This window comes from Candoia aspera, chromosome 1, assembly GCF_035149785.1.
Source record: "Candoia aspera isolate rCanAsp1 chromosome 1, rCanAsp1.hap2, whole genome shotgun sequence".
NCBI classification, from domain to species: domain Eukaryota; kingdom Metazoa; phylum Chordata; class Lepidosauria; order Squamata; family Boidae; genus Candoia; species Candoia aspera.
In genome coordinates, this window is record NC_086153.1 from 140,021,768 (window position 1) to 140,048,178 (window position 26,411).

The 26,411-nt window shown below is 40.7% G+C and overlaps 1 protein-coding gene across 4 annotated transcripts in view; it reads left to right on the plus strand.

Annotated features, from left to right (window-relative positions):
- Positions 1–307: 307 nt before the first annotated feature.
- HPCAL1 (hippocalcin like 1) overlaps positions 308–26,411 on the plus strand; it is an 83,103-nt gene continuing 56,999 nt past the window's right edge. The window contains exons 1-2 of one of the 4 annotated variants that reach the window (XM_063314507.1): positions 855–926; positions 1,281–1,467. The gene's annotated coding sequence lies outside the window, so the exon portion shown is untranslated. Of the gene's footprint in view, positions 564–854; positions 927–1,025; positions 1,468–12,312; positions 12,339–26,411 lie in introns of those variants that run through there. The other 3 variants (XM_063314497.1, XM_063314515.1, XM_063314488.1) reach the window with 3 other exon arrangements.

Consider the following 26,411-nt stretch of genomic DNA (forward strand, 5'->3'; position numbering starts at 1 on the left):
CCCCCCCCGCTTTAGTTCTTATGGAACGCATCAAGTTCTCTCAGAACCCACCTTTTAAAAAACCCGATCTGGATTAGTACTATCTCCACCCTGTATCAGAGGGACTTGTCATGGCTTGAATGCCAATATTTTCAGGCCAGGGTCTCATCAGTGACATAAGGGAAGGAGGATGGCTACACCTCTGGTCACATTCACAATAGGCTATCTTGTCGCTGTGAAAGGACCCTTCACTCTTTTCGGGAACCGGAAGGATCTGCGTTAAGGCTGTTTCACTTCTGAGCTAGAGACAAGATAAGCCCAACGCCCTGGCATGCGAGGGAATATTGCTTGCCAAGGCTCCCTGGCGGCCGGGTAAACAGTTAGTGAGGAAAGGGTCCGTAGTTTGTGGAAAAGAAGACGCGAAGCACCGAAAGGAGTACGAACGATTGAGAACAGAAGCGGGTGAGAAACCTTACGCGTGTAGGTGGAATAGACGATCTTCCCGAATCGCAACCATTGGCTCAGGGCAGCGTTTCCGTTTGCGCGATCCGAGAGTAAAACTGCCAGAAGAGCATTATTCAAAGGTGTGTGGCGATCCTCCATTCTTCCCGGCTCGGCCGCTTTCCCCAGTGATTTTATCTTTCGCAGGCAAGAGGCAACCCTTTTTTCCCAGCCAGCTAAGCAGCTACAGTACTGTAATGTACTTTGTAAGTTCAGGACTTCCTGGTAACTTCCAGGCTGCTGTAGGCAAAGCAGCACGCTCTCTCTCTCTCTCTCTCTCTCTGTGTGTGTAAGGGGAGGTGGGTATAGAGGGATATACCAAGTGTGGCACTGCTGCGGGAGGCGCTAAGTCCTTCCTAGCCAGGACCGGTTGCTTGAGAGAGGTACATTTCCTTTTCCTGCAGGCAGTGGGACGCCTGCCCTTGCAGAAGATACAAGGCGGCCAGGTGAGCAACGGGGAAGCAAGGGAAGAGGGGCTGTGCAGAAGTTTGGAGTCTCTTCTCTGAACGGCCACCCCTTCCCTGGCGGGCTTGGTCCAGCCTCTAATCCATTCTGCACTGGCAGCGGGTTGAGCGCGGATTCTTTCTGCTGCGACCGTAAACCTGCGTGGTGGTTGTTCGGCTAGGAACGCTTCCTGAGGGCCCGGGGCGGTGCACGCGCGCTGATGGGGCACTGAGCGCGGCCCGTCGTAGGGACCGGAGGAGCTGGCGCTGCTCGGTTGAAAACTTCTCTGTCTCCCTCTCCGCTCCCCCTTTTTCTCTCTGCTTCCTCCCCCTCCTACTGCGTCTGTGACTCTGCAGCTTGCCTCTTCTTGGGCTGCTTCTCGCCCTTCCCGCTGTCTGTCGCTTTGCTGCCTGCCGGCGTCGAACCGGAGCGGCCGCTCCTGTGCGGAAGCAGCTCACTAGCAAAAGGCAGAGTCGTCAGTCGCCGGCGATCCCGCACAGGGTCCTGTGCGAGCGAAGGAGGAGCGCGCAGCCCAGGAACCTGGTAAGAGAACTTGAAGGCGCAGCTGGTGTGGGTGGCCTCTGGGGACTTGTTCCAGCATTCCCAACACTCCGTTTCTCACTCTCTTGGGTTAATTATTTTCTTCTTTTTTTCTTCCCTCCCTGCACCTCTCAGTCAAGCTGGTATCTCGCCAAGAGAGTTCTTGAATGGACTCGCGTCCTGTTGGACTATAAACAGCTGCTTAACAGGAACAAGCCAGGGTTGACGGATCTGAACAACAAGCCAGGATTCTGAAGCCCTGATTTTTGTAGATGCCCCCCTTTCTCCCTTCTTTCTCTCCCCTCTTACAAATATAACTAGACATCTCCAAACACTAGTTAGGCGTCGGGGTTGACTACTTTGTAGCAAGATGTGTTGTGCGCTTGCAAGCTGACCCTGCCTATAGAACTGTGGCGAGTTGGAAGATCTTACGAATTATTTTTGGGCGGCGGGTTCCAGCCCACAATTTTAAATCGTCACAAATGCCAGGGCTTATTCATTCATTCTGCAGAAGTGTTGTGGACTGTCTTTTAAGTTGTGGTGGGGAGTGCTATGTTGTGATTCGTTTGTTTAAGCAAACTCCAACTTCCTTTCATGCCAGAGAACTTGTCCAGCTGGAGACAAATGTCTGTTCTAATCAAGCCTTCTCAAAATGTTTGCTTCTCTCCCCCACCCCAAATAATATACATGTTAACAGTCCCTTACTTTACACTGTCAAAAATAGTAAGCTCCCTCTTGAGCCTCTTAGCTTCTTTATGAGTAAGCAAAGTCTCCTATACAGTAAAAAAATATTAAAGTTATTTGTAGCCCACAGGTCTTGTGTTAAGAGCAGTTAATATCTGACTCCCTGTATGAACAATTGCATAAATATTAAGCTGTGGCCAACTTTAATTGAAAGTGTCTCACTGCTTCTCTCCATAGTACTCTGTCAAAACTTGGGTTCTTCATTTCTCAATCTTAGTTTTCTCTTCTGAGAGGAAATCTGATTATCTAGATTTGTATCATTTAAAAGAAAGCACTTTATACATCTCTACTTCATCGTTAAGAATTTAAAGCACCCCTTTAGGGAAAACGTTTCCTACCTAAATTGGGTAGATTTAAACTTATGGAATAATTTCGGGCAATTGTAGCTTCTTGAGGGATGACATACAAAGTTCACTTGCTCTTTTCAAATGATTTTCAGTATAATAACCAACTGCATGGCAGTGGTTTACCTGCCAGCATTTGAAATGCTACATTCTGAGTGCTTCCTCCTGTTTATAGCTTAAGCACAACCACTGCTTATTATAAGCATTAATTTCAGTAGAGCCGAGTTGGACACCTTGCTTAGGATTGCAGCGATAAAGCCTGGAGCTCTCTTTATTCAGATGTGAATCCCACTGAGGCTTGCTCTCAAATCAATGGGCATAGCATCGTGGCACTGATACAGAGTTCAGCTGTGAAGTCTTATCAGAAGAAGCTGCCAGGCAAGTAAATGCTTCTTGCAGTGAAAGGGACTGGGGAAAAGATTTACGCTTCAGTCCTTATATTGACACATTGCTCCCCTTAGGACCATTCTGAGTTGAAGCCTGTACTTAAAATTAGGAGTTGTTTGTAAATTGTTGTTGCTTTGCATAAGTTCTCCCCAATGTCCATTCAGTGGTTTCTGTTGCCACTGGAAAGAAAAAAGAATATGATAGTTAATCTGCTATGACTTTGAAGTGCCCTGCTTACTGGTCTGCTTTCCCCAGTCTATGCATATTGTCCTTGCATTTTTTCTGAATAGTCTAGACTGCTTGGACATACACACTACTCAGAAAGGTTTCAAATGGCAAGTAAGGAAATTCTTCCTTTCTTTTATAAGTTTATGCATCTTGAACTAAAGCCTGGCTGTTGCTCAGTTATTATACAGTATGCTGATCCCTACCTTTTCTCATAAATTCTGTACAACTAGTCAGTCCCAGTCAAGATGGAATACTGTACACTGTAAATCCCTTCAGGAAGAGACTTTGTCACATACACATTCTGTATAGTTTCATTGATCATTATAAAGCATGAAGGAAAAATAAGTGTCTGATTTAAGACACATTTTTTTAATGCATTGATTTCATGTTCTTTGTATTTAGTGGTTGCGGTGCTTCTTTGCTCTGACTTAGGGACATTTGAGAATGACTAGACCTTTTCCACTAAGAGATAAATTATTTAGTTGATACAAGGAGTATTCTAGAAAAGAAGAATTTGCTTAGGCTATATTTTTCACCAGATTGAAGCAGAAATTAACATTTGCATACTACAGACTTATTAATGTGATAAAGATGAGCCCAGATCTTTTAAAATTTATTATCAGATGAAAGCACCATTGAATTCAACAGACCCTCTAAGTAGTCTTGCAGAAGATTTTATTTTTAAGTGATTTTTTTGTCTTACAAATACTGCTACCTTTGTAAAGGTTATACATTTTTAATTCTTTATCCAACTCTATGCGTTTATTCCCATTGAAGTCTGTAGGCTTTAGAGAATATAATTGAACACAAAATTCCACTTAAAATTCAGTTGGCAGAATTCATGTATCTTTAAAAATGTTCTTACATGTGGTTCTTTTTGAATTATGTACTGCACTTTGTATCATAATTGCACTGGGAATGAGATTGAAAGATCAATTCTTGTTTCTTTAGTTTCTAGTACAAAATAAATTATTTAATCTTAAATCTATTCCATCATACAATACATATCAGAAGTATATATACTTTCACAGCACATGAGGTAGTGAGAGGGGATGGTACATTATTCACAGTAGACTAGCAAGTACTGTAGTCATTTATTTCTTGCTCAGGCTGACAGTATTAATAAGGTGGTGTTGACCGCTTCTGGTGTCTGAACTGCCTATTTTTCAGTTATGAAAAGAAAATACTGCAAGCAGAAACCAATCAAATATTAATGGCCATTATAGGCTTTATATAAAGTTTGGGGAATTCACTTTTCATTTTTTAAAGAAACAGTGCATATTTTTCTTTTTAACAAGCTGTATAGAAATTAATTTTTTAATTTCTATATACCTTGTTCATGAGCTGTTCTATACAACAAAAGGAAGGGGATGCTTTTCTTCTCCATTTCCTGGAAAAAGTTAAGTAATGCAAAAAATTATTCTTTGGGAAATTATATCATTTGAAGCACTATGTTTATATCCAGAATATAAGACTTGCAAATTCAGAAGTCTCTAATTTTGCTGAATGTTGTTCTTCAGAATTTCTGAATTAATTAGTGTTATAAATTTGTGTTTGGAAGTAAAGCAGCTTTTTAACCTGAGAAATACATTTATTCCCCTGGAGTACTCTATCTAGGGCATGTAGTTTCTATCAAAATACCCTGTGTACCTTATAATTAGAAAGATGATGCCTGCAAATTTATAGGCAACTGAATGGCCAAAGTCTGATCTATGATTCCTAAAACAGCACTTCTTTATCTAGACAAAATTTAAAACATCTGGGCTCCATTGATTTATGTTCTAGAGAAAATAACCAGAGGAGTTCCAAATTTTAGTTAATGCCTGTTCTGTTAGGCAAATCATGGCTTACATAAGCTTATAAACAGGTGTGTTTTGAGGAAAGTCAGGAGACATAGCTAGACATAGCTGAATATAATTAAAAGCTACTTGAAAGAGTAGTTAATTGCTTCAGTGAAAATACATATATCATCCTCTCTTATTTATGTGTCCTGCAGTGATGTACAAGTGGCATAGGGCAGGCAGACTTATGGGCATCTCCTCAGTGCCTACAAAGGGCCAATTACATGTTTTGTTTTGTTTTGTTTTATTGATTATTCAAAAGTGGGACAAATGGTTTTTAGGAACAGCCTGCCATTTTTATTACATAGAAAGCCTCTGGGCCTCTTAGGACCCAGTTACTTTCATATGAAGTAAAGATATCCTTACTTTGCTTCGACAAATTCCCAGCTCCTGTGATTAAAAAAAGGAGGAAGAGGTTGATCCCATAGGTTTTTCCTACTCAGGAGGCAATAGGGGAAGAATTGGGGAGAGCTGGTGATGAGCTCACATAGCGTAAAGCAGGAAAGCAGTGCAATTCTTTAGGATGGAGAAGGAAAGTGGGCAGATGGGGATTGGGGATATAGGACTAGGCATGAATGAAGAAGTTAAAGTGAGCAAAATAGACTAGGACTGTGAACAGTGGAGAGGGGTGAAGGAAACCAGGAGGGTTAACTTGACAGGAAGAGGAAACAACAGCAATTGTTAGGGAGGAGGGCTGATTAAAGGCAGAGGTTGCATTCATGACAGTGTCCCTTTTCTTGGGCAAGCAAGCTAGCTGATCAGTTGTTTTGGACTTACATACTTGTACAAGGCTTTGTGAAACTTGTAGCACAGCAACTCCCCCAAATGACAAATGAACCCTGATGATCCCTCCCCTGACCTAAAGCAGACATTTCATCGGGGCTAAGGCTGGGCAAGAATCAGCATACCACCCACCCTCAGTAATCAAATTTCAATTTACATAGCAAACGAAACAATACAATGCAGTAGTAGAACCTGGACTTCACTCCCAAATTATTTTTTCCAGTGGAAACAAACATCTGCGTTCAAAGCCATGTCCTTCAATGTGATAGATGAGCCTGCCTAGCCATGGTTTTTTTTTAAAAAATCTGTTCAGTCGTGTCCTGTTCTCAGAGACTGCCTGGACAAGTCCCTGCAGTTTTCTTGGCAAGGTTTTTTGGAAGTGGTTTGCCCTTGCCTCCTTTCTAGGGCTGAGAGAGAGAGTGACCGGCCCAGGGTCACCCAGCTGGCTTCGTGCCTCAGGCGGGACTAGGACTCAGATCCATTTCTAGCCTGATGCCTTAACCACTACACCAAACTGGCCATGCATAGCCCCTGAAATCTGCACCCCACCTTTGAGACAGCCACCCTTGCTGCCCCCCCCCCACTTTATCTTGGATTGGTATTTGTTTTCCATAGAAGCAACTTCAGAAAATCTCAACCCCACTTCTGGTTCATCTAGCCAGAGCAGCAGTAAACTCCAACAGCTATCCAGCCCCAGGTGGCATACCACACACGCCTAGGCAAGATCCTTGCACCACTATGTTCAGACCCTTATTCCCCAGCTGGACAGCAATCAACCCCTGGCACACACATGACAGGCACTTGGGGTTGGATCCCTGCCGGATCCCTGCCAGACTCTCCAGTGAAGGGCTCATCCAGGCTGTCTTAAGTGGTTGTTCTGGCAGAAACCCTGCCCTGCATGTTCCCCCCACCCCATTTTGTTATTTATGTATTTATTTATCAAATTTTACCGCCACCCATCTCTCTCCCCGAGATTACCTTCATATTTGTTCATCTCCACCCCCACCCCCACCCGGTACTTACAACCCACAGTTTGAAAACCCCTGTTAATGGAATGGTAGGTTTAATTAATGCTTGGCAGCAAAAATATCTTGCCTCCCCCCCACCCCAAGTTTTCAGTCTGCTTGGCAAAAACATTTTCGTTTAAAACTTCTTTCCAAGAAGTATAAAATATCAGGGTAGTGGAGGTGTGAGAGACATGGAGTATGGTTTTGATGAACTTAGATGGAAGAGCTTCAAAAGTAGGTGCTTCCTTATAAACACAAATCCTTCCCTTGAGAAATTCAGCAAAATTGTCCACCAGTTCCTCTGCCACAGACTTTTGAGAATGTTGAAAGGCCAAATGATGACTGTACTGAGTCGTGTATGACACAGTGGGAGTGTGTGGCAATCTGAAACCAAAAAGAGAACAGCAGAGTCAAAGCATGGGTTTATGTTTTAAGGCTTGGTCTGCTATCTGCTTGGGATTTGGGATAAATTGCTAGTTCTTCATGATGATGGCAGTGGAAATTCCCAGTCTTCCAAATGGGCCACCAATCCAATAGAGAACCTTTCATCTGAAGTTTGTTTTTGTCAGAGGAATGTTTATGTATGACTAATTGGGACTGGTTGATGGGCAAGTAACATTGTTTTAAGTACACTCAGACCACATGGAAACTTATGCAAGTGATGTGCTAGAATAATTGAAAGTGAGGTATTTTTGTGTCAAATGATCAAAAAGAATAAACAGCCTCACTGGTAAGAATGCCCAGTTAAATAAAGGGAAATCAAACAATATGAGGATCAGAGTGTAGTCTTAAAAGCTCCCACTGTGTATGCTTGTGTGCTATTTATCCATCCATCCATCCATCACTGGAGGACCAAGAAATATGTGAGCAGACCATATCCGTCTTGATCTGCTTCAGATGGATAGCATTATATAATATTATATAATATAATGTTATATAAGAGGCAACTAAGAACATACCTATTTTTATTCCCTTTAATAAAGAAGGTACTTACTAAATCAGAGAAATTATCTCCATGCTTCCCATATTTTGCTTACTATAGCTGTTAACTGTGGGAACAATTCAAGTGCCAAATTATGGACAAGGATGTCTGAAGGGGACTAATATGGCAAAGGAAAGGAATTGCATGCTATCAGTAATGTTATTTTGAATGTGAATGATAAAATATGAAATTAAGAAATCCCTAAGTAACTGAGAAGCAGATCAAGACAGATATGGTCTGTTCACATATTTCTTGGTCCACCAGTGATACCAGCGATACAAGTTAATATATAAGTTGTGTTCCTGTCATATTTTTATTGAACCAATTCATTGGACAAAACTGGGGCCCCTTTCATAGAGGTAGATTATAGCATGTAAATGGTTTTCTTCTCACATGTTTCCTTTCTTTCTTTCTTTCTTTCTTTCTTTTTCTTTCTTATATCCTGCTGCATGGGCGCATATATGAATCGTAAGATAATATTGACAATGATCTGCAGGTACAAAGGGAGTAACTCTGACTAGATGGGAAAGAGAAAGACTTACATGATAGTCCTATAGTCCCTTCATTCATGTTGTGGAGTGTATGCAAGATGTCAAAAAACCTGACGCTTTGCTTTAAAAATTGCATTATGGTCAATACTGGTTGTCCACATGCATTTGAACTCTTAATGTGTATTTTGCATTAATGAACATTATATAAGGTGGAATTAAATTCAAATAAGTATTTACAAAGCAGCTGTCGGTAACTTGTTTGTGGCAAGAGAGAATGAATACAAGATTAAAGAACAAACATCTAAGGATTAAACAGTGTTTCGTTTTTATCTTATTAGTAATGGTTCAGCATCTGAACTAAATTCTCTCGTCTCCCCCAACCCACACAAGGCAAGGCATGGCACTACAGGAGTTTCTTGCATTTTGGCTTCAGTGTTACATTTCAGCTATGGAAAATGGGTGGAAAGGAGATGGTACAGTACAGTATTCTTCCATCGGAATTCTATCATCAAAACTGTCCTTAAGGTTCTACCAGACTGCTCCATAGACATCACTGTATGTGAATTGCATCAGATCTGTACATCACGCTAAATTCTCTTTGCAGATAAGCTATACAGAATACTTGCTGATTTTAATAAACAACCTTCCTTTGTGATAAGTGATCTTGGCTTATTTAAGTTCTCATGTAGACTGCTAGAGTTCTGTCCAAAGACAAATAGCACTTTTCTTTTTTAAACAAAGATTGATGAAGTAGCTGGGATAAGGAAATACATTTTGCCCATGCCTTAGATTTTTGGCATGTATATTGTGTAAACTTGTTTTTAGAACTGTTAGCAGCAAGGGAGGGAGGGAGAGGAGAATGTTTATGTGAGCCAAAAATCAGCAATGTGTGTGGGTGTGAAGTCAGCTGGCATTTACATCATTTTTTGTTAGCTTGCTTGGATACTGAATGATGGTTCTCTGTTTACAAACGCATTTGTTGTATGGGTACATGCTCACCTTTTTTCAGTTTTGTAAAAGTGGGCTCCATAGAAATTCCTAGGGTGGAGGCCCTATTTGTATGTGAAAACACAATCCTGGTAGTTTTTAGTTCCTCTAATCTCTGCAATCAGTCTTAATTTTGCTCAGCTGTTCATAATTTAGTTTCCGTTCTTTAAACAACTTTTCAGTAATTAACAGTGTTCCCTAGAACTCATTTTCAGTTATTAATAATCCTTGCTTTATATATGGTAAACTTATTGTTCTGTTGTGAAGGATCAGCCCATCAGGTCATTTGTGAATGTGGTAGGTGGGAAATTAGCCCTGAATTAAATAATGTCACATCTAGATTGGTTTACTGTAACTGTACTGTGGCTACCTTTCCTATCTTTTTCTTTACAGCCAGATTTGTTCAGTATAGACCAAGCCTACTAAGACCAATCTTCAACATTTTCCATGCCTTCCTGGGATACCTAATATACATAAATACATACATACATACATACATATCAAATGTACTGCCAGATGCAGAACAATTTGAACTGTGAAAATTGATACAGTATCAATATAGCATCAATATAGCACCTTGAACTGCACCTGAAAGCACACTGAAAACCAATGCAGCTCATGAACTAGTGTTACATGCGCTGAAAAACCAGTGCCATTTACTGCCTGTGCTGCCACATTCTTCACCAGTTGAAGCTTCCAAATGCTCCTCAAGGGCAGCCCCATATAGAGCATATTGCAGTAGTCCAGGTGGAAGGTCACAAGGGCATGAGTGACAGTGAGCAGGGCCTCTTGGTCCAGGAATGGGCACAACTGGCACACAACCTGAAAGTGTTCAAAGGTCCTCCTAGCTATGGCTACCATCTGCTCTTTGAGCAGGAGCCATGAGTCCTGGAGGACCCCCAGATTGCACACTGGGTCTGTCTGAGGCAGTGCCACCTCATCCAACACCAACAATGGAAGGTCCCTGGCATCAGAAGGTCCAAACCCAGAGCCACTCAGTCTTGCTTGGGTTGAGCTAAAGCTTGTTGTGCCCCGTCCAGGTTCCCACAGCCTCCAGACACTGGGACAGGACACATGGGACCTCTCCCCTCCTATCAATGCTGACTGGAACCAGCCCTGGAGGAAGGAGGGCCAACACACCACACTGCCGCCCATACCCAACTCCCAGAGCCAGTCCAGAAGGATACCATGATCAATGGTATTGAAAGCCACTGAGAGGTCAAGAAGTGCAAGGATGGATACACCGCCCCCATCCTGTTCCCACCAGTGAACATCCAAGAGTGCAATCAATACTGCCTCTACCCCATACCCTGGCCTGAATCTTGAATGAAAGGGGTCCAGATAATCTATTTCATCCAGCTTCCTTTGAAGCTGCAGTGCAACCACCTTCTCCACAACCTTACCTAAAAAGGGAAGGTTAGAAACTGGACAAAAACTGCCCAGACTGGTTGGGTCGAGCAGTGGCCCCTTGATAAGGGGGCACACACCTCCTCCTCGAGAGCTGGCAGAACCATTCCCTCTCCCAAGGGAGAATTAACCATCACCTGAATCCAATCACACATCCCCTTCTAGGCAGCCTTTACCAGCCAGGAGAGGCATTGATCTAATACAGAGGTGGCTGAACTAAGAGCTACAAGAACCCTGGCCACTTTCTCAGTCTCAACAGGATCGAACTCTTCCCAGATAACCATTTAAGACTTAGCCCCTGTAGCGGCCACCGGCCCTGCTTCAAAGCTGGAGTCCAACACAGAGTGCATCTGAGCAACTATCTATCAGATGCCTTGTATATTCCTCACAGCAGCCCTGTAGGTAAAACTCAGAATTCCTCCCTTCAAGAAGGGTCCAGGTTACCCAAAATAAGGCCGCTGATCAGCTAACCGTGGATGCAGTAAAGGTGGACAAATAATTACATTTCACCGCCTTTACAGCCATATGGTAGGCTGTAACAGCGGCTCGAGCCCGTGTTCAGTTGGGTTCACTCCTTGTCTGCCAGTGGCACTCTAGGTGTCTCTTCACCCACTTCATCTCCCTCATCTCTTCCATAAAGCACTGGGAGTTCCAGGATCCATGGATGCAGAGAGGCTGCTCAGCTGCAATCCAATCCAAAGCCCCAGCCACCCTCTCAGGCGGCCACCAAAGCTTCAGTTGGACCATGCAGCAGACCTTCCAGAACAAGCCCAACCTCCCTCTGGAACCAGTCAGGTTCATTAGTCACTTGGGGTGGACTGATCTAGTAAGTCCAGCCTCCTTGTGGTGGGGGTTGATGCTGGAGAACTGGAGGCTCATCAGGGAGTGATCTGGCCATGACAGGGGAGAAACCAATATTTCCCCCAAATCCAGAATGCCACCATGCCACTGTTCCAACAGAAAAACCAGCTCAGGCGTATTGATCGCTATTATGCATCAGGCCCTGGATGACCAGCTGCAACATGTTTATCATGTAATCCTCTACTGAATCATAAATAAGCTTCACTGTGGTTTCATGGTGGCTTAGTATGAAAATATGAAGCAAAGGTAAACTTACACTGTACTCTGTTTAGAATTGCCTTGTTTTTCCTATTTGTTGCAACTGAAATTAGTATTGGTATCTGTTTTAAAAAGGAGACATCAATATATTTTTTGAGGTAAAAACAAAACAACTTTTATGTACATATTTGGAGAATAGAGATGCTTTCAGCATGATAGCACTTTTTCTGACACTTTCCCAGCTCCCGGGGGGAAAAAAAATTGAATAGTGGGAAGATCCCCAAAACCTTACTGAAAATGAAGTGAGTCAAAAGCTTCATATAGTACATTTCACAGTGTAACCTTTTTCCTTTCCCTCCTTTGAGTCAAAACACATTGTGGGCTTGCTTTAGCCCACCTCCCAAATGGATAAGCATGTAAAATCTTATTCATCTCTAAACCAGATTGTTGGAACAGCAGAACATGGTCCAAGGCTCACTGGTTGGCTGCCTTCCAGCTGTGTATCACAAGGCCACTAGGTTTGTTTGCTATTTAGGGTGATAGAACTATTCCTGGCACTAATGTTTTATGATTTGTCTATTACCACAGTCTGCCAGGGCGAGTGGGAAGATCAGGTCAGTAGGAATTCAGGCCAGCCCTACCCACTTGTTCTGCATGTCCTTTTTAGAGCAAATAGCTTTTTTTTTAAAGGGAAAACACAAATATGCTGCCCCTCATGCTTTCTAAATGTTATTGTTGCCTGTCTTGCATGAATAGGAGGCTTCCTTAGCTTGCTCCATCTCTCTCCATTCCTATTCTGTTGATCTTTACTTTAAGGGTCTGCATGCACTGCAAAAAAAGAATGATCTCTAGATCCCATTGAATAATTACTAGTTTTATTTTAACATTTGAAAGAGACTTTTGCATGCAGGTATGTAAGAAGAATGTACTGAAATGTATCTTCTGCATGTGCGCATGAGTATCTTCTATGCATGCATGGTATTATCTCTCAGGGAAGGGCAGTAGTAATACACATGTGTTGTATGGTGACCGTCCCACGTTCTGGGCATAGCATCTCCTGTAAAGCTGGGGAAAGTTGTCTTTGTCTGAAACATAAGGCAGGTTTTGTATATCACACCATGTGGGATATGCTTCATATTAAATTATCATGATACATAAACCCAAGCATTGTGGCTTATACACATGGTTTATTACTCAATATGCAGTAATAACCCAGCCAGTAATGGTTTATCCAATAAACATGGTTAAAAGCATGGGGCAGATGACTCTTCTTCTGTTCACTCTCTTTAAATAGATGTTGTCTTCCAAGGGCTAAAGGAAATACATTCAGTGCTTTCATAATGAAAAGGGCCAAAATTGTTAATTTTTTTTTTTTTCTGGAATTCATGGAGCAGTTTGTTGCATGGTCACATTTTTTGCACTTTTGGGAGGCAAAACAAGGTGAAAAATCACATGACAGATTGGCATTCTTGCTGCCAATTTTGAGCAGCATGTTCTGCATAATGGAGCGAGGGAGCAGCAGGCTAGCTTGAGTTGCCCACATTTGACTTTTCCTCCTGGGTGGTCCTGGCCATGCCTGATGACTTTGAGGTAGGTGGGCCAATGGAAGCAGATTAATTTCACCCCCTTGGCCAACTGAATGTTGGGCAGGTAGCAGAAAATAGGATAATACCAAGTTATTACTGGCTAATTGTGAAAATATAACATGATATTTATAACATATAATATACATGTTAAAACATTTGGGCTTTTTAAAGGTTAATTACATGGTTTAAAATCAGAATAACTTGTCATGCTATTTGGCATCCTTAAGCAGCAACTGTCCTGGTGGCCTGGAACATTTTACAGCAACTTAACTCAGTGAGTTAAGTGACATATATAAATATTTCAGTATGAGAAAAGTTGGAAGACTATTTGACCCAGTTCATGGCTGTTTTGGGAAAATTCAAAGAGCTGGCAGAGTCTTACTGTCTGATCCATAGTCCCTTTGGAGAAATCTCAATATAAATGGGATTTGTTTATACTAAGAATGCATGTTAGGGATTGGTTCTAGCACAGATACTACAAAGAAAAACATGGATGGGGAAGGGCTTGTAAAAGGCAGAACCCAAAAGACCAAGTCATTTTTTCCCCTAGTGCAAAAACATATTTGTATAGCATTTATTTTGGTATTTTATTTCAGTATTTTGAAAATTGTACGGGTAAGTATCCTGTAACCATGAAATAATAAATTAAGCCAGATCTCAAGAAGCTGGCATTTGATATTTTGGCTGCTATTATAATAGGAAAAGTGGAAGTTGAAGGTAATGGAATGTAAAGCTTGGAGCAAAAATAGTGTTTCTTCTGACTGGTCAAAACACATCTTGGTAAACCTTGTGCCAGCCCTGCTTACTCATTTCATTCACCTCTATAGGCAGGACACTTTGTATTCTGAAGTGTGCCATCTTCCTTTTTAATTTTCTTTATTTTATTTCTTTCTTTACATTTATTTGTGTGTTTTTTATGGCACCCAACATTTGGTAGCAACTCTGGGCAGCTTGTGATTAGTTAGAAGCATAAAAACAAAGGGACTAAAAACAAACACATAACCACCCAGTACAAAACAACTGAGGCCAACCATAGCATGTTCAGTTCAAGTCTTACCATTTCTAGATTGGCTCAGCTAGCACTCTGGCCCCTTGCCTGCGGGGTACTGTGGGGAACCAGGTTTTCAGGCCCTTGCAGAAGGCCAGCAGGGCCTTTATACATTCGAAGCAAATATTTGTAGCTCAGGGTTGAACTGTGGAGTCCTTGGTGCTCTCTGAGCCTTGTTGTTTTCTTGCAGACATTTCATTGCCAGACTAGGCAATGTGCACTTCAGTGCACTGAAGATGTTGCCTAGTCTGGCAATGAAATGTCTGCAAGAAAACAACAAGGCTCAGAGAGCACCAAGGACTCCACCTTTATACATTGTTTTTGTGGCTGTCTTAAACATTATGCTTCCTGGGTTCCTGTGTCAACCAGTTTGCTTTCTATATTGTTCATATCTGGAAGAAAAATATTATCTCTATAATGAAGGACTTACTGTATACTACCATGTAAATGTTCAAAATTGTGGATTTTCATTGCTAATATGGTGACTGGCTAGTGAATTTTCATTAAAAATACTTCTGCATGTGTTTACAGTTCACTTGAATTTTCCTAAATGGATGTTCTCCTCATTCTCCATTTCTTCACATGGAAGTTGTTTCCTCTTCCATTTATAGATTGTCTGCATCCTGCTGGATTTGAACAAAACAGTTTTTAATTAAAGGAGTCAGCATTTCAGAGCTCATCCAGAATATCAGGTCCTTATTGATGTGACAAGTTGGACCACCTTCGTCCAGTATCCCTTGAACTTTTGAAGATGGTCCATCACTTCAGTCCTTGTTTAGCACTGGTAGTGACATAGTCATAAACCAGAGTGGGTTCTTGCAGGCAAAATTCCCATGTGACAGGCTAGGGAAGTATAAGAGCTCTTCAGCCATTTTCCAGAAATTATGGCATCTCTGATGCTATTGTGATAGGCCACTAAAGCAAATAATGCAACCTGGAACTCTCCTAGTAGTGTTTTGTTCTGTGCTTCCCATAAGCCCCACTCAGTATGGCTCTTAAAGATCATAGGAGCTAACGCCCAGAATATGTAAGGGACACCAAGTTATCTTTGCCAGTTACACTCAGGAATAATTTGACGGATTTTTGCCATTTCTAAGTGAACTATGGAAATGAAAAGTGTGTCTATAACTAGGTAAGTTCACAACGATCACTGTTTTATTTACCTTCTGTTTACCTGCAATTCTGTCTAGATATGTCTTGCTTGGAGTGTTTGGAAACTTCAACCAGTCAATGTGCAGCATAGGATTGCTTTCAGATGTACTCTTTGGCCATGTTATATTGTACTGTATCAACTGCTTTGTCTCCTTATTTGTTTCTGGCAAAATTCGTATTACTGGTCTTTACCAATAAAGCCCTAAGTTGTTTAGTATCAGAATATCTGAAAGCCTGTCTTTTGTATGATTCCCACTACATTTGTCTTTCTGCCTTCCTTCACCAAAATAAGCTGGGTTGTTACAAATTTGGGGAAAGTCTTCTCTGTGGTTGCATTCCAGTGATGGAAGCCTTTTGCGAAGGAAGGTAGAGTTGAATCCTCCTTTGCTTCAGTTGGGTGGTTAATTTTTTTTTTCTCCTTGACTTTCTAGAGATTTTAGAAGTATTTGCTTCTTCTAGAAGAGAAGAAGAAGCAAGCAAGCATCATTGCTTCTTAGATGATTATCCTCGTATTCTTAATTTTACTGCTTACAAATATTATTGCTTGTTGAATTGCTTTTCAAAGTTCAGATTGTAAATAGCCTTCAAGCCCATTCTGGACTAAAAGGTGACTCAGAAAATAATGTTCCAGCAAATACGCAGTGGTAAGCAGGGCTGGTGTTAGAACCTGAGCAAATGCTTGGAATGCTTTGGGCAAAAAAGTTCTGGGAATTTAGGCTATACCCACAAAACTCCCCACAATCGGGAGTTTCTGATTTTAAGGATCTGCCTCTGTCTCACAGTACACAATACAGTAAGCAATTTGTCTACTTTTGTTAGTCTTTTCATATAATCTATATGCTTGGTAGAATGGTAAGGTATTTAAATTGGTGGATGTGTCTGAAGTGTTTATAGGTTTAATAGCTTTGAACATTTTTTGTGGTTGAAATATAATGATACAATTACTGCATGGAGAGACGTGTAACAATCCAGACATATTCCTTATTGAACATTATTTCAGCATTTTATAAATGTAACAAGTACTGTATGATTGGTTGTGATGTACATGGTTACATACTGTACATTCCCCTATATTTTATTCACTATGTTAATTTGTATAACTGTGATGCTTCATAATCCGCTTTAATTTTGCAGCTGGTTTGCTTTAATATACAAATAGTTTTAAACCATTTTTAACTCTTATCTTTCTGAATTGCATGTTAAGAATACTATTTTTATAGAGATGTTATTCTAGCATTGTTTTATAGTAGTTATGGATATATTTGAATGTTGACCATATTATCTGTTGGAAACACCTTGTCAGATTGTCTAAAATTACCTTAGTTTGCACAACTAATCATTTAAAAAGACAGCATCTTTGTTGAATGGCACATGATGCCCCTGAGTGATCAAAAAGAGGAACAGATATTTTGAGACTATGCCTAAAAAGTTGTGTGATGAGCTTCTCTCAACAAACTGCTCACTGTTTGGATGTGGTGGCCTTTAATAAAGCCATCACAGTGCTGGTCAGCCAAATAAAGTGGCCCAGAACACATGGTACAGAGAAGAGTTTGGCTTTTCAAGCCAGACCAGAAGGGTGTTGCAACATGAGATAGGAATGTTGGGTGAGAATACTACAAAATCTGAAGCTGTGGAACATTATTTTTATAGATATCTGCAGCTTTTCCCCTCTTTTGCTGCCTTGTTTGGATTCAGCCTTCACATAGGAAAGAGATAATTCACTTTCTGAAGATGCCCTTTTAATTAGTGTAACAGTTATTGGCTTGGATAGGTAGAGCAGGGCATTTGATCCCCTCTTCTTTCACCAATTCTGCCTGGTTCCTACTCTCATTACACTCTACAAACCAGCTGTTCTATTTTCTGTTAGTCCTCTGGGTTGCCCTATGATAGTTTGTATTGAGAAAGGAGACAGCAAAAGCACCCCACTTCCATCCAAAGTAAGTTACATGGTACCTAAAACATGCTGTGTTCTTGTGGCACCTGAATCAGAATATCCCATAAATAGTCCAGACAAGAAGCAACAACCATGAGTTCTAACACTGCCTTTATTGTAAGATTACAGTAACAGAATCTTGCAAGTCTGAAAATACCTCTCCCCTCCATTACTGTTACTTTCCCAAAAACTACGGAGGATTCCTTCTGAGTCATTTTCTCCACCCCCACCCTCCTTTGGACTCAGATTTCATTTAGCAGACCGTTGTCTAGCCTGTAGCTCTTCCTTCTGTTTCCCAAGGTCATCCCACATACCATTACAGTTGACCATTAGTAGTTGACTCTTCACAACATCTAGAAGCAGCTGAGGTGACTGTTCTACTTTGCTAAATGCCAGCCCATCTCTTTGACTTGTGCAAACCTTTTGAATTATAGGTGTGTACACAAGCAGTGTTACTCACTGTGCTCAATTTTTTTCCTATGTCAGGGGAAGGGAAGCATGCAAATCTTATCTCAAGCAGCATCCTTTTCTTCTTGAAAACTACAAAATAATGAGGATTTGAATGTCAAGAATATGGAACAAAAGAAGGTCCACATGCTTTTCTTCTGGAAACAATCCATTTGGGCAGATATTTTTTTTTTTGTATAATGTAGAATCTGTTGGAGTTGGACGATAGTCTTGTGACTGACACTTTATCCAACACATTCAAAATAGGTAAGAGATCTTGAATAGGGTCCTCAATCCTATATTGATAATATAGGTCAATCCTATATTATGATGTCTTGCTAGGTTTCTCTCCCATCTCTCCAAAAATCTCCTATGAAAAAAATGCCTGGGGTGATTTGTTCACATGTAACGCTAGGCCTGGAAGAAACCATAATAGCCTAGCTCACACACAGGGTCAGTGTTATATGTGGATCAATCCAACAAAGTATGTAAGCTATTTCACCAACCTCCTTTTTGAATGAACCCAGAGGATAGATTGGTAACATTAAATGCTGTCCCTGCTTCACTCTTCTGTTTTAAGCCAGATACTTACTTTCCTTGATCTGTTCCATTAAAGTCACTGCACCATTTCCCTTAGCTGCAGTTCAGTCTCCTCCTTTTTTCTTTCCCCGCCAAATGCTTGGTACAGAATGATAGGAGTGAGCTCCAAGCACATGGCAGATGCCCTTTGCTCAGCCTAATGGGACTGGGGGTGAATAGAGTGCTGAAGGGACGATTCAAAGGGGCTAATCTTCGCTATAGCCAGTTGGGCTGTCACATGAAATATTAGCCACAGGGGCCATAGCCAAGAAGAAAATCCCAAATAATATGAACAGATTGGGAGCAGATGCAACATATAGGGAATTATGGGCCTGTATTCAGTTAGTGGGGTTGGAAAGAAGAAGGCACTGTCACACCAGGCTTGCCTAGTAGAGGAGTATAAGATTTAGTCAGAGGAAATAATGGATTTTTCCTAGCCAATCCAATCTCAGTTTGCTTTCTTTTCTGGAAAAGCCATCCTTGCCAAAATAAAATCCAAGTCATTTAAGTTGTGATGAATGCAGTGTTAACACCACTCCAGAGACAGACAACCCTCAGTTACGTTTCGTAATTGGAGTAGATTTGCATATTCCCTCCTAAGTAAAAATATCAAGATACTTACTTTGCTCTTTCCAAGGCTCATTGAACTCTGCCCTAAAGAGTATACATGGCTGTTAAGGAAGCAGCCATTATAAAAATATTGGGTAAATATTAGGCTTGTATATTATTTGAAAGCAATTTGGAGGAAGTGCTTTGGACACCCCTGTGCTCTTCACTGAAGCATCCCCTCATTTTTCAGGGTTTTAGGGAAGCTGGGGAAAAAAGGGACAGCTTTAATAAATAGCAAAAACCTGTCATGCTTGTGCAAGATCTGAAGCACCTCTGCATAATATGTGAAGCGTACACAGCTCTATTAAAAATATATGTGTGTTCACGAGAATGTATACAATATTTGTATGGCAGTATATGAGTAGTGTACAATAAACATTTTCCTAAAACATACTTCTGTTTAGAGTTTCTCATAAAAATTGACATTTTTCAAGTTGTCTTTAAACCTCTGATTTCCAGATTTTTGAAATTGTGAAATTGTTTTTTATGACTTTCCTCCTTCTGTAAAACAAATTTTCTTCATTATTATAATTTTACAAATGTTACGTGAAATTCTACCTGCAAATTTCTACTTGGAAAATTCTACAGTAGCAGATTAATTTTCTGCTTTCTTCCAGTTGTTGTTGTTGTCCCCTCCCCCCCATTTTAATTACATTCATTTATACTATTATATTTTGTATGCAGAAGAACTATAGCAGTAAGCTTCCTAGGCAATGAAGTTCATTTAATAGAAAATAATAAACTTTCTGAGCAATGAATGTGTTACTTTATCAGAAACAATTTAGCATTTCTTTAAAATGGGAGAACATCCTGAAATAAATCATATGCAAAAATCAGCAGTTAATACAACTGTTGCAACCCTAGTAGAGGAAGAAGGAAAAATAATAAATCCCATTGTTCCTCAAAGGTTATAAAATGTGATCAGATGATAAACCAGTGCAAAATTCTTCTGATCCTTAAAATTCTTCTACTTAAAATCACCGATGGATTACTTTTAAGCAAAGGGTTGGGGGGGGGGCTGGAAATTTGAGAGTGAATTTATTTTACGTCAAGAAGTTTTTTAACACCATGTAATTTTATGTGTTCACTTTGGAGAAAGACCCTAGTAAGTACTTGGGATGAATATCCAAGTAAGTACATTTTATCATGGAGTGATCTTGTCAATGAAAGAAATATAATCATGTATTTTAAAATTGGTATATGACCTTGCCATTGTATCGTGTCCAGTTTAGATTTGGATCTTGCCCAGTGCAGCAAATCTCTGGTTATAATAAAGCATTGGGCTGAAAAAATTAGTACAGTATATATGAAAAGCAGCCATTTGTAGTATTGCATTACCCTAAAGAAGCATGCGTGTCCTTATTTCAGTAAGATCACTGCGTTGTGTCTTTCTCTGCGTTACTGTGATATACTTCAGAGCCTTTAAAGTCAGAGAGTTCTTTCATTGTGCTTTCTTTACAACCCCCCCCCCCGCAACAATTAAAACATGGTATTGCATAAGATGCTATCACAACTGCTATTAAATGTAACAGCGTGAATATTAACTGAGACTTGTGAAAAAAGCAGGGTGGGCATTCAGCCACTTTTCACCCAAGGTATCGCATTGGCTCTCCTTTCCATGCGTGTCTTTTCAGGCTATAGTAAAACCTCAGATATTGCATATCAACTTGCAAGCAGGTAACTACTGTGAATATCAGCTGGCTGGTCCTCGTTCTGCTGGTTCGCCTACTGAGGATGGGTGACAGGACAATTCGTATCCTACAGTTACTGGGAGATGAAATTTATGGATTGTACTTTGCTCCTTCTTCCCATTTTTATGTCTCAGCCATGGTGCTGAAACACTGTACACACCAAGTTATAACGTTTAGCTTAGTGTGTAAAGTGACTGTGTAGCTCACGTCGTTCTAGACCAATTCAGCCAGAGCATCAAATCAGAGGCCATTGTGAATGGAAAGGTGTGGTTTTAGATCTTGAAATGGAAAGCTTTGCTTTTTAGCTTCTACATAGTGTTTAATTTTATTACCTGTAGATTCTCCCATTCAGTTGTCCTAGAGGAAAGGTTTATGTCATGATTCTCTCTAGGGCAGTGTTTCCTAACCTAGACAACTTTAAGAAGTTCTATTCCCAGGATTCCCCTGGCACAAGGCCATGACTGAGAAATCCAGAAGTTGAAGTCCACAAATTTCAAACTTGCCCAGGTAGGGAAACACTGCTGTAGGAAATCCCAATGATAGTTTGATTTCCCAGCATCTGACTTACTCCTATTTAGGTATGAAAGGAAAATAAAAGGCTTTGAACCCATGATCCATATTCTGAGTTATTGAACTCAGGAAAACCCTTGAATGTTTTCCTTCCTTCCTCCTCCTCCTCCTCCTCCTCCTCTTTCTCCACCGCCGCCTCCTTGAAAGTCAGAAACCTAAGTCTACCTATGTAGAGAGAACTATCTATTATCACTGAAATTGCATCCAATAAGGATCTTACTACTTGGTTCGCTTGTGAATGTTTGGTACTCTACTGGCTTTGTTAGTTGGCTGTTCTGAATAGAAAAGAAGGGATCATCCAAATTAATGCATCATGAAAATTGGTCAGCCACCTGGGTATGTGTATCAGCTGGATAGGAATTAGATATAAATTAGGTAAATTCAATCAATCAATCAATAAAGTTTTCTGGAAAATATCCAGTGCTTAAATCAGGTAGAATTTCATTTAACTTGTCTTTATGTAGTATGTGGTTTTATCCTATTCAGAAAGCTATTCTCTTTTTGGTTGAGACTATATTATATAACGTAAAATATGCCTCCTAAGATGAGTAACTAAGCAACCTATTGTTTTGATAGGCAATGTTTTTATTCTTTATATTAGTAATATACTTGATTAAACATTCCATTTTTTTTCAAAAAACCAGAAAACTTCAAAAAGAGAACAGATACAGAAGAATTTAGGAAACTTTCAGGCACTTGTTATGGTATGCACCAGAAAGAGTTTGGCATCTGATATTGGTTGTGTTGCCTTGATGCTTTCAAGCAGTCAGACCTACCTGATTTTTTTTAAAAAGGAGATTCTTTTAAAATGGTATTCTGCAAAGTATCAGCCTCTGGCAACATCCTTATTTTCAAGAATGTTTCTGAGTCTCACAGGGGCCCCACAGGCATTCCTAGAAAAAAATGGGTGGGAGGGTGCAGTCCAGTGTCCTGCATGGAAGTATACCGGCCTCGTCAGAAATAAGATGGAGCAGTAAGCAGCATTGGGTGTCAAGTGGGGCAGGGGGGCAGAAAGCTGGTGGAGACTTACCTCACCAGTGTCCTTTCTGGGAAATGGGTGGTTTGTGACTGGGTTTGCCAGGATGGCATTGAGATTGTGAGAGTGCCTACAACAAGTTTTCAAACTCCAAATATTTGTTTATTTTATTCATTTATCGAATTTTATCACCGCCCATCTCCCCCCACACGGAGGGACTCTGAGCGGTTTACAAAAAGCAAAATTTAAAATACAATATACCCATCGGCCCCAGTGGGTTCAATATTTCTGGGGTATTCCATTAGAAAAGTGGAAGTAGTGGTACCATAGTAGATATAGGTATTTGTATGGCTTAAGTTCAATATTATTTTTTATTACATAGCTATTCTTTGAGACAAATGAGCATTTGTGTAGTAACCTAGGCACATGTAGGCTAGATTTCTTTCTACATAAATGTGTGGGCCATTGTGTTAACTAGATTTCTTTTTTTAGTTAAAAATCAGTAGTCCTTGTTTATTCTTAGGTTTTATAATTGGTATTCGGTAGCTGTGTACTTACCTAGATTATGAACAAAGTACAACATTAAATAAAGGAGAAATATCACTGAGGAAACTAGATTTAAGAACACAGGGCTATACTACAATGCTGTATACTTCTGACCATGTCCAGAAACAGAAATACTTATGGGAACAACCCACATGTTAAGGCATCCTTGGTTGAAGGAAAGATGCTATCAGCCTTGAAAATGGTAATGGTATGTCCTTTCCTCAAGAAGCCATGGCTTGATCCCACTACGTTGGATGTTATCACTTGTCTCCAACTTTCCTTTTTAGGCACGATTGTTGAGAAGGTGATAGAGCTGTAATTACAAAGAACACGGTGAAATGGATTGTCTGAACTGTTTTCAGTCAGAATTTGGGGCTAGGTATGGGCCACACTGGTTACTTTTATTGATAACCTTTGGTGGGCCTGGGATGAGGGAGTGTAATTCTTCTGGTCCTGCTTGATCTCTTGGCTGCCTTCAGTCTCATCAGCCATGATATCTTTCTGGGCTGGTTGGGTTTTTTTGGAAATTCTTGTGTTGCTGGCTAATTTAGAATTTGCAGGTGGGTACCGAAGCAGGAGGACATTAAAGGAGGCACCAGGGTGGAAATAAACTGGATTGTGTTTATTAAAATTGTCCCCATCATCTTACAGCACCAGGGATCCTTCCCCACTCCCCCAAGGGGCAGGGACAGTCTCTGGAATTCAACTCAAAGAGGTTGCTTTTGTTGGGCAAGTTTTATGGCAATGCAACCTCTCTCTACCCCTCCACCCATAGAGTTCTTAGTTTTAGGCAACAGCAAGGGAAGGTTACATATTAATGAGGATGAAGCAACTAGCAGGTATTGGGTGCCTGCTACAACAAAAGAGGGAGATAATTATCTAATTGGGGTTAGAGTAGGAAGTGTGTTGTCTCACAACTTGCAAGAGTAATAGGAAGAGCTAGCTTGTTTAAGCAGCTCCTCTTCCAGGACTTAATTAAAAAATAGTTAATCATAGGACATTTTGAGGGGAGTCATTGTTTTGCAATAGTTCTCTTTCCTGAGAAGTTGGTTCCAGTCACTGATGGTGGGTGGGAAGAGGTTTGAGAAAAGTTTGAGAAAGAGTTAAAGGGATTAATTGGGAAGCATGTTTGTGCAGCTGACACAGTTTAGGAATTTCAACAGTTCTGAGCCTTTAGAAATGGTTAGGGATGGATGGTGTTTACCTTTCCACTTGATTTAAGTGTAGGCAAGATAATGCTTGCAGGCTGTAGTCAGCTTATCAAGATTTCTGCTCCATCAGCACCCCAGGGACTTGGGTATCCTTATACAAGCAGCTTATTAGTGAGAAAGAGGTGGCATAGATTATTTTTTTATTATTTTATTTTATTTTATTTATTTTCTATCCCACCTTTATTATTTCAAGGTAAAAGGCACATTATGATTTGATACGGGTTACACAACTCACAAATGTAGTACAGACCTGGATGCTTTTTTCTCCCTCTCATCACTGTGATGGTTGAGTTGGCTACTTACCGAAATATGAGTTTGCTAGACATGCAAGCTAACTTTACGAATACCGCCACATTAAATGGACTGTGGACAGCCTGTCCTCTAGCATCTGGATAAAGAAATAGCTGGCTTTATCCAACCAGAGACGTTTTGATAATCTGTGTTCCACAATATTGCGTTATAGAAGGTACTGACTGTTTCATGATACAAGGAAGATTTGCTACTACACTGAGAAGCTCTTTTTTCCTATGAATTAAATATTCAGTTCATCTGATGGCTTCTGCTTGACTTATTTACCTCTCCCAAGTAAGGTCATTAACCTCATGGAGCAAATAATGACACCTTCATTTGGAACGCTCCTTCAGTAAATTACCATACAGCCCCCATCCCTCTTATTCTCCTATCACAGAGAAGTTAAAATGAATGGTTTTTTTTCTTTGCTGTTACTGTTACAACTGTTTTTCCCTTTTTGATGCTACATTTTTTATGCTGGATGGTTTTTATTTTTAATGAGTTCAGACAGGAAAAAAAAGACATGTATAAATAGTGTTTTATTTGTTTGTTTGTTTTATCACATTTGCATAGTGAATTAACAAAAGTTGACATTGCTTCAAGGAGCAGTATCACAGCCTGACAATTTTTATCTGGCTTTCTGGGCAAGCAAAAGTTGTAGTTGCCAGCCTCTTCCACTCCACCTCCTTTTGTCTGTTAGACAAGACTGAGTGGGGAAGAACCATGTGCTGTTGTATTTTAAGGTTCCTTTGGAAATTAAATTGAATATCATAGGTTTTAAAGTAATAATACAAATTTGAGGTGATTAGCAATGATAAATTCTTGAAATATAGGACCGTCTTCAAAAAATGGAGGCAAAGTACTCTCTAAATTCTTGTTAAAAAGCTTATTCAACAGATATTACGGCTATCTAATGGGTCCAAATGAAACGGAATCCAACAAGTTTGGATTAAGGACAACACATCTTTAACCAGAGTCATTAGGAATACTACTGGGGTCAACTAAGTTTCTGTAAAAGGCATTAATCTGTACTACATGTATCCTATCTTTGGATAATTCCCCCCTCCCCCCTTTTTAACGTACCATAAGATCCCCTAAAGTAGGAAGATGGTGGTGGTGCAACCGTCCTGGCCCTCCTGGATCTCTCAGTGACTTTTGATACCATTCCCCATGGTAGCCTTCTGGACCAGCTTCAGAAGTTTGGTGGGGGAGCACAGTTTTGCATTGGTTCTACTCCTTCCCCTGTGGCCAGGTCCAGTGATATTGGGGGGGGGAGGGGAGATCTAACCCTAGACCCATGCATTGTAGGGTGCCTCAGGGTTCAGGTGTCTGGTCACTCCTCTTTAATATCTAAATGAAACTGTTGGACACAGTTTGGGGCAACTCTTGGTTTGCCCATATTACACCACAGCTTTGCAAGATGTCCTGGCTTCCAATTTCTTTCCAGGAGCAATTCAATATGCTGGTTATCACCTTTAAAGATGTAACAGGCTGTGAGAATAACTGTGAGGAACAGGAGGAAGAGCTGCAGCCAAGGCAATGGTCAGATAAGAGAAATCCGAGTCCAGAGCAGGACTGGAATTTGAGAAAAAGTCCCAGACTTGGCCCTCTCTGGTTCTCTTTGGGATTAAGGCAGGGAGGGGGGAGGCACATTCAGGCTTGCAAGACTCGGATACTGTAACCCTATAATGAAAGTAGTTTTAGTATTCATGATTTTCAAGCCTGGTCTACCTTGAAGGGCTGACATCAGTCTTGCAATCTTTCTCTTCATCTGTTTGCTGCTCTGGCTGCAGCTCTTCCTCCTGTTCCTCAAGGTTATTCTCACAGCCCATTACAAAAGACCTGCATGGCACAGGCCCAAGTTATTTGCAGGACTGCCTCTCCCTGAGGGTATCTGTCCATTCCACCAGGTCAGGTAGAGTAGAACGTGCTCCACGTCCTTTCCCTGCAATGTTGTCATCTAGCGGGATCTGGGAAGTGTGCCTTCTCATAGCAGCCCCTGCCCTGTGGAACACACTGTACCCTTCTAGCCTTCTGAAAGGCCTTAA